The sequence below is a fragment of the Panthera uncia genome, chromosome D4, assembly GCF_023721935.1.
Source record: "Panthera uncia isolate 11264 chromosome D4, Puncia_PCG_1.0, whole genome shotgun sequence".
NCBI classification, from domain to species: domain Eukaryota; kingdom Metazoa; phylum Chordata; class Mammalia; order Carnivora; family Felidae; genus Panthera; species Panthera uncia.
Window position 1 is genome coordinate 61,925,371 of NC_064807.1, and position 8,900 is coordinate 61,934,270.

Below are 8,900 nucleotides of genomic sequence, written 5' to 3' on the forward strand. Positions count from 1 at the left end.
AGAGACAGTGAGGAGGGAGAGAGAGAATCCCAAACAGGCTCCATGCTGTCAGCACAGAGCCTGCAGTGGGGCTCGAACTCACGAACCACAAGATCATTACCTGAGCCAGAATCAAGAGTTGGATGCTTAATTGACTGAGCCACCCAGGCGCCCCCATGCTTGCGCTTTATGACTGGGTAATTTTTCCTCTAGAAATATATTCTTAGAACATCTAAAGAGATCAACCAAAGGATTTATATACAGGAATCTTTGTTGAGGCATGATTTATAATATTGAAATATTTAAAACAGACTCAATGTCTTCCCATAAAGAGTTGAATGAAATATTGTACAATTATCAAAGTCACGTTTAATGATATTTAATAACATATTTAAGTTCTTAAGATACATTGTTACAAGATAACATGGAAAATGTTAGTTATAAAATTATTTAAAGATGTCCAACTTTAAATAACAACTTTCTATTCCTTTTATGGAAAAAAAGACCGAAAGATATTATTAGTGAATATCTTTGATCTTTGTAGGAGTCATCGGAGAAATTGCATATAATTTTTATTTTGCTATATTTTCTAAATTTAGTAAAATATAAACATATTACTTATATATGTAGAAAGCCAGGAAATTGTACCAAACAAAAAAGGCATGTGTCTTTCAAATAAAACCTTTGAGTTTAAAAATAAACTTATGAGAATGGCACCTGGGTGGCTCAGTCAATTAATTATCTGACTCTTGACTTCAGCTCAGATCATGATCTCATGGTTTGAGAGTTCAAACCCTGTGATGGGCTCCAGGCTAACAGCACAGAGCCTGCTTGGGTTTCATGCTCTCCCTCTCTCTCTCTCCCACTCTCTCTCCTTCTCTCTCTACCTCCCACTTGCATGCACATGTGAATGCACGCACACGTGTGCATGCACACACACACTCTCTTTCTCTCTCTCTCAAAATAAACAAATCAATAAAAAAATAAAGTTATGAGACATAGTGATGGTAGTTTGAAGATGTTTAGTGAAAACACTGTGTCAAAATTGGTGAAGAACAATCAGTTGAGAATCTTACTGGCCATAACTGCCTAATACCTTTCCAATAGGTTGTTGTTTTGCAGGGCACTATGGTTATTCTTCAACTGTTCCTCAAAACCTCCCACTTTTGGTGTCTTAGAGAATCTTGGACAGTCAGAAATGGAAGGAAAGATCATTTGGTTTGATTATTTTCATTTCACATATGGGAACACAGGGACATTATATGATCTCTTTACTGAAACAAAGCCAGAAGTCAGTGGTAGCCTTTGATTCATCCCTTCTTCTATAATATGCTATGTACATATACCTAAAGATAATTCTGCAAACTTGTCTGAAAGCTTTTACAGTTTAATTATTTTAGATAGAGAGGTGAATTCCTTGTTGTTAGAAAGGAATATTAGGCATTTTGTCTAATGGTCTATGTGAAAATTCTAAGTGTGTAAACATGTGGCACACCCACTTATTTAGGACCTCTACACAAGATTTGCTGATCTACCTGAGCATAGGTCTTTGGGTCCCTGAACCCAATACCAATGTGTGTGTGTGTGTGTGTGTGTGTGTGTGTGTGTGTGTGTATTAGGAGTGGGCAGTGGGGGCTTTTTTATGCCAACAAACAATTCTCAGACACCAGATGGGTGTCCTACAATTTATCTCAATTGTGACACTATCGACCCAGCAGAGAGCATCAGATAAAGGGTTCAAGTTCCACAAGACCAGTCCCTCCTCTCATATCCATTTCAGATGCCAGCAGCAACTAGGTTCTTACCTGAATTTCTAACCCATTTGTTATAAATTAGAGGTTTCATGACTCCTTCCATGGGTTTGATTAATTTAATAGAGAGGCTCAACTCAGAGAAATATTTTACTTACTGGATCACCAGTTTATTATAAAAGGATATAATCCAGGAATAGCCAGAATGAAGAGATGTATAGGGCAAGGTACGGGGAAATGATTTGTGGCTTTCATGTCCTCTCGAAGAGCACCATTTCTCCAAATCTCCATGTGTTCACCAACTTAGAATACATCTGAACTCAGTCCTTTTGCATTTTTATGGAGGCTTCTTACATAGGTGTGACTGATTAATCCCTAGCCATTGGTGATTGATCCATTTGGTTTGGTCCCCTGGCAACTGGCCTCCAGCCTTAGGTACTTTCCAAAAGTCACCTCAGTAACACAACAAAAGACATCTTTATCCCTCTAATCACTTAGGAAATTCCAAGGCTTTCAGAGTTTTGCACCAGACACGGGGATGAAGACCAAATACATATTTCTATTATAAATCACAGTATTGCAATAGGCTTTTATTTGCGGCACAGGAGTGGGGTGGACTATTAGATCTTTAATATTGTACGAATTGCAGAGAATTCCCAGTCTTTAGATGTAATTTCCAACTATAAAATTTTAAGTGCACTCATCATCAATTCTTTATTTAACCCCTTATTTCTTTTAATTAGAAATTGAGGAGTTTAATTTTCCTGTGATACAAGCTTTGAAACATTCTTGTTGAAGCTATCTTTGGTCCAGAATGGTTTCTGTCTCTTCTGTTGTGGTTTAACAGGACTTTACAGGCCATGATAGCTTTTGATTGAATGACAATGGCTTCTAGGTTGAGTAATGGAGAATGTTTTGCATATTATGCAAAAGATATTGGCTTCATATTCCTTCCTATTTTATGTTATTAAATATCACCTCCAGCCTTAGAAACACTGGCATTTAGGGGTGCCTGTGTGGCTCAGCCGGTTGAGCTGACTTCGGCTTAGGTCATGATCTAGTGTTTGTGGGTTCAAGCCCTGCGTCGGGCCCTGTGCTGACAGCTCAGAGCCTGGATCCTGCTTCTGATTCTGTGTCTCCCTCTCCCTCTGCCCCTCCCCTACTTGTGCTCTGTCTGTCTCTCAAAAAATAAATTGTTAAAGAAAAATTTAGAAATATTGGCATTTAACTTAAATTATGCATGTGTAAAAAATGACTTCTTTCTTAAATTATTAAATTTACATTACTCACTATGTATAAACTACATATATCCCCTAACTGCTAATGTGGTGAGCATCTTTTAGTAAATATACCAAATGAAAGTATTAAGAAAGCAAACAAATGAAATTCATATGCAATTCAGTGAGCAAGGTGTGTTGATTTCCCAGGTTCATGGCAGTGCAACACCCACCAGGGATTGTGGGTGCAGCTTAGGAAGAGCCATTTAGAGATTCGGTCCAGTGGTTGACTTATCACGTTCCAGGGTCTAGTCTTCAGCCTTGCAAGGCCAGAAATTTGATCTTGTCAGAACTCTGAGACAATTAGACCCTAGGAAATTGCTTCATTTCAATAAAGAGAGAGAGAGAGATGTATAAACTAGAATATCAATTTACTCACTTGTAATGAAAAATATAACTGTAGCTAGGATTGAATTACTCTTGTTAGCAGATCAGCATTTTCTTTCCCTGTAGGCAACAGACAAAGGCTACAACATTTAATCAGAAGTCTCATTTGATGAAAATAGATTTGTTTAATTTTAGGGAGTGCCTCTCTTAAATTAAGGAGAGACTAAATGAAGACTATAAAGATAGTTTTACCCTTTAGAGGATAGATACCTATTGAATCTACTGGCCTATAGTCTCCATCCCTTGAATATGCAATCACTGTACTTTATAACTAGTCCCTCTCTTTCTGTAGGCTATTATGTCTACCTTCTATTTTCCATATTGTATGTTTTAAGCCTTGATGTTCCATATTCTAGCACTAGATATAGTTATACAGTCTCATTTCTACACTGGTCACACAAATTAATGCCTAAGTAAATACTCTGAACTTAAGCTTTTGAGATATTTCAGATATTAAGATATAAACTTGCTACAAAAACAAATTATGTTTTCCAGATCAAACTAGTTCTCAAATATGGTCATATCTATATTTTAAGGTTTTCTTGCACTGCATTTTAAGTCTCTTGCCACTATTTCTGGAAGTCCCTGGAAGGTGTTGCACTCCTAAGGATGCTGATGCCCATGATGGAAATGTTGCACTTCTGGGGATGCCCATCAATGTGGATCCTGCAGTTACCCCTGCCTGATGTCTCTGGCACTACTTCCTGCCCTGAGAAAGCAATCTTCTGCTCGCTGCATGTATCAGCCTTCACTGCAGGCAGCTCTGTGCCCCATTGCTGCAGGAGCTGTGGCTAATAAGCCACGGTGTCACAGAAGCAGAAGCAAAAATAATGGGGTTAAAATATATTGTGACAATGGCCAACACCAAAGTAAGGAACTTCTGGGTAAAGTCAGACCCTGAGAAAATGGGTCACAAGGGGTCACGAAAATAGGTGACAACCAAAAGGGATTGCCTTAGAAAAGAAGAGGATTTTGGAAGCAGATAGAAAAACAGAAAAGAAAGAAGGGAGAGAATGGAGGTTTAGGTGTCATTGTAGGAGACCGGAGCAGACAAGACGTTAGCGCCAGGACGCCTGTAAGTGAATTAGGAAAAAAGTACCTGCCCTCTCCTTCTTGCAGAGGGAACCCCTCCACAGGGTGCATGACTTCAAGAGAACCAGGACTGGATTGTTCTGTTTTCACACTCTTGGCCAAGTGCATTGACACAGGGCACAAGTTACACAGTGGTAAAAGGACAGATGACATTTAACAAAATATCGAAAAATGATATAATTAAGGGAAACTGGATGTTTTTTAGAATATGCACTTTTTTGGTGCCTTTCACTAAGTTATTTAATCTGGTAGCAAGAAATTCTTCTGAGTTGCTGGTAAAAAAAAAAAAGGAAGAGATGTGGGTTTTTAATACTACACATAGATTAGATTAGTGTCGGCTTTCTAGTTTATGTTGTGTTAATCTAGTGAGTCCTCTCCCAAGTGAATCATACTAGGAGGGCCTACTCAGGGAATACCATCTTACAGCATTTCATGCTCTGGTAGGCTCTATTTTCATAACTGTGGTTTCCTCTCTCTCTCTCTCTCAACTCGGAATATGCTGGTCAACCACATCCAAGAGGCTGTTAAACGAAGTGAGCAATGCCTGACTGTGTAGCAGTATACATAGACAGTATTGCTTTTCCAATATTTGTGGCTAGTGCAATGTTTAGGTCATAATTAAATTGTTTTGCCTTGAAAACTACCTAAAATGGAGCTTCCAGACTATTTTCCTCTAGTTTTCAGTTCCCTATAGGATGGAGTGCTTTAGATTTCATTCTACCAAGAAATAGGATAAGTGTCCTAGGAAAATACAGCAAACTTCTTGATTCGGTCACTTTCTTAACATTTTCCAGCATGTGTATCTGTATATTTTGTATATTTATGCATGAATATATATGTGCACGTATGCATATGCATATAGTATAAACACGTATATAAATGCATATGTATGTATATATGCCATATTTGCTATATGGACTTCAGAAATTTAAACAATATGAAGTTTCTTACCTCTCAATAGGTGGTTGGTGCCTTATAGGGAATTAGTATCAGTGCTTTATAAATTCAAACTGTGAACACTTTCATTTGAGGTGAAATCCAGAGTGTGCTAGAGGTATGATACAATGGGGAGTCCCTGGAGGGAACATGGTAATGTAAGGATTTTAATATAGATGCATGAAAATAATAGAGTTGTAAACCTTGGCAGAAAAGCAACTGCTTCACTTTTCTAGAAAACTGATTTTCTGGACTTATCTCAAATTAATTTCTAAAATTGTTATGGTCACTCTTGGGCTGCCTGTACTCCCCTACACATCCCTTTCTCCCAACTTTTATCCAACTGAATCTTCCTGCTTTTCAGATCTGGACTGTATCTCCTTTCTTTTCTTTGAAATTTGGGTTATCCTTCACCCCACACCTTGGGTATATGCTCTCCCAGGATATGGCTGTGAAGTGGAACTGTCTCCCTGGGCTTCCTAGTAGTCCTATCCATTCAACTTCCTTTCCTGTCACATACCAGGATGACAACTCAAAATGGCTGGTTTTAATGTCTTAGCTGCTGATTATACAGGAAAAGGGAAAATAAAAGAGTAACACATGTGAAGAAAATACACATTTTTTGCAATTAAAAAGTACCTACAAGCCTACTTCTTCATTCAGAGATGGCACCTGGTGGACTAGACGAGCACCTGCTATCTTTTATTCCCAAGCACTGAGCTACTCGCAGCAGCTTGCCTTCCTGCCACTGGCTATGATCATTTTTTGGCAAACTCTCCCTTGGACATCAACAACAATGATGATGATGACAACAAAAATATAAGGATAGAAGCCATTATTTGTTGATGTAATCAAATGAGTTTTACTGCGAATAAATTGGTATCTTAACCTCTTTAGACTTAGGCAATAATAGACATGCTTTTCCATGTATTGATTTGTTCCTGTTTCTTCCTTTTCTTCCTACTTCTGGAGTTGGGCTTCAGGAGTAGTCACTTTTGTTTTGAATAGAACAGTTGAAACAATCTGAGCTTCTGGATTTGAAATCCCTGGAAACATCTTTTAAGATCCATGAGCTAAAGTTCTGATTTTGTGATTTCCTGCTTGATCCCATTTTGTCTTCTCAATACATTAAAATTTTTTTAAGGTTTATTTATTTTTGAGAGAGAGAGAGACAGAGCGGGAGCAGGGGAGGGGCAGAGGGAGAGGGAGACACAGAATCGGAAGCAGGCTCCAGGCTCTAAGCTGTTAGCACAGAGCCTGATGTGAGGCTTGAACTCATGGAAAGCAAGATTATGACCTGAGCCGAAGTTGGACGCTTAACCAACTGAGCCACCTGGGTGCCCCTCAATACATTTTAAAAATATATAGTAATCAGATTTGAGCTCTAAGTTGCTTATTTCTGTAGCACTGAATTACTTGAATTCTATAGCCAACACTGAAATAAAATACTGACATTTTCCTCACTCTTGATCAGGCCATTAAATTTCATTCTACTAGGCTTGTACTAATCTACATCATTCACTAACACTTTATGAAAGTACAACTTTTGTTACATAATCTTCAGCCATAAAATATCATTTGAAAAATTTTTAATATTTCATTATTAATAAGGGTAATTTTTCTTCATAAGAATTGTGACTTTATAAAAAATTACAATCATTATAGAACAGTATTTAAAGTATAAAATGTTCTTTTTCTATTTCTCTCTTCCAAGAAATTAAAATAAATGCTAGACACTTAACAACCACATCATCATTGTGAATCAAACAAGAGGTATTATTCCCTTGTATTAAATAACTTATGAAAATTATCATAGAGAATAAATTAAAACATAATGAAAATCAGAAAAGGTAATAATGAGGTTCACTGTATGGTTTCCCAAAATCCAGAGAGAGAAAGGTCAGTGAGTCACAATGGTAGAAGGAATCACATAATCCGATCTCCTACTGCGTTGGAGAGAAAACCATAAGGAGAGTTTAAATGACTTTCCTGAGGCTTGTTGGTGGCACATAAGCTTGCAGCACCCATTTCTTCTAACCTCCAGTCTTTAAAAAAATTTTTTTTTAATGTTTATTATTTTTGAGAGAGAGAGAGAGAGAGAGAGAGCAAGAAGGGGAGGAGCAGAGAGAGGAGACACAGAATTAGAAGCAGGCTCCCAGGCTCTGAGCTGTCAGCACAGAGCCTGACATGGGGCTGGAACCCACAGACTACAAGATTATGACCTGAGCTGAAGTCGGCTGCTTAACCTACTGAGCCACCCAGGTGCCTCTTCTAACATCAGTCTTCAGATAGCTTATTAACTGTTGTAATCATGCTGGTTGTAATCATTATTCCACTAAATTTTTGGCATCTTTTTCAACCTCATCATTATTACCATGAAATGTATCTGGTGATAATGAACTGCTGTCTCTTAAAAAAATACTTCATTATTCTACATTATAAAAATTCTTAGAGGAAATCTTGTTTCCTTTAGGCCTTGTCTGATTTTAATATACATGAATGCTTGTTATTACAATTAATGAAGAGTCTTGATGGAAAACATCTTAGGGTCATGCTGTTGCCCATGTTATTCCACAGTGTAGCTGCTCCTGCTGGCTCATTTTATGCGAATGCTATTATTGGAGAGAGGGATGAATTGTTTATTGCCATTTTGCACATAGGAAAAGATTCTTAGTGGTTGTATTAGTCAGGGTTCTCCAGAGAAACAGAACTGATAGTATACATATAGATATTAAAGAGGAGATTTAATGTGGGAATTGGTTCACATGGCTATGGGAGCCAAAAAGTCCCATGATCTGACATCTGCAAGCTAGAGAACTAGGAAAGCCAGTGGTATAATTCAGTCCTGGAATCTTAAAGCCAAGAGCCAGGAGCTCTGATGTCCAAGAGCAGGAGAAGATGGACATCCCAGTTTAAGAAAAGAAAATTTGCCCTTCCTACACTTTTTTGTTTTATTTGGTTTCTCAGTAGATTGGATGATGCCAGCCCACAATGGTGAGAGCAGATCTACTTACTCAATCTACTGATTCAAATGCTAATCTTTCCAGAAATACCTTCACAGACACACCCAGGGACAATGTTTTACCAGTATCTGGGCATCTCTTAGCCCACTCAAGTTGACACGTAAAATCAACCATCATAGTGGTTACGTTTTTTATTTTCAGAAACTGACATTGATTGAGTTTAACTCTGAACTCAAAATTCTAGTGTCTATGTTGTCCTATTGTTGAAAAATAATCTACCATTGAATCCACCCTTATCTCACATTTTGTATAGCAGTTTGGTTTGCCTGTCCCTATCAATCAATGTTTCCATATCTGTAACAATTCAACCAATGTCATTCTAAGTCAGAAGGAAACAGCGTTATCCTCAGGCATTACTGCAATGTGTTTCAAAAAGTATAGACCTGTTTAAAGGTGATGCGAAGCATTCTTCACATTTATAGCTACTTAATTGTTGCTTTAATAGTGAAGTTAGC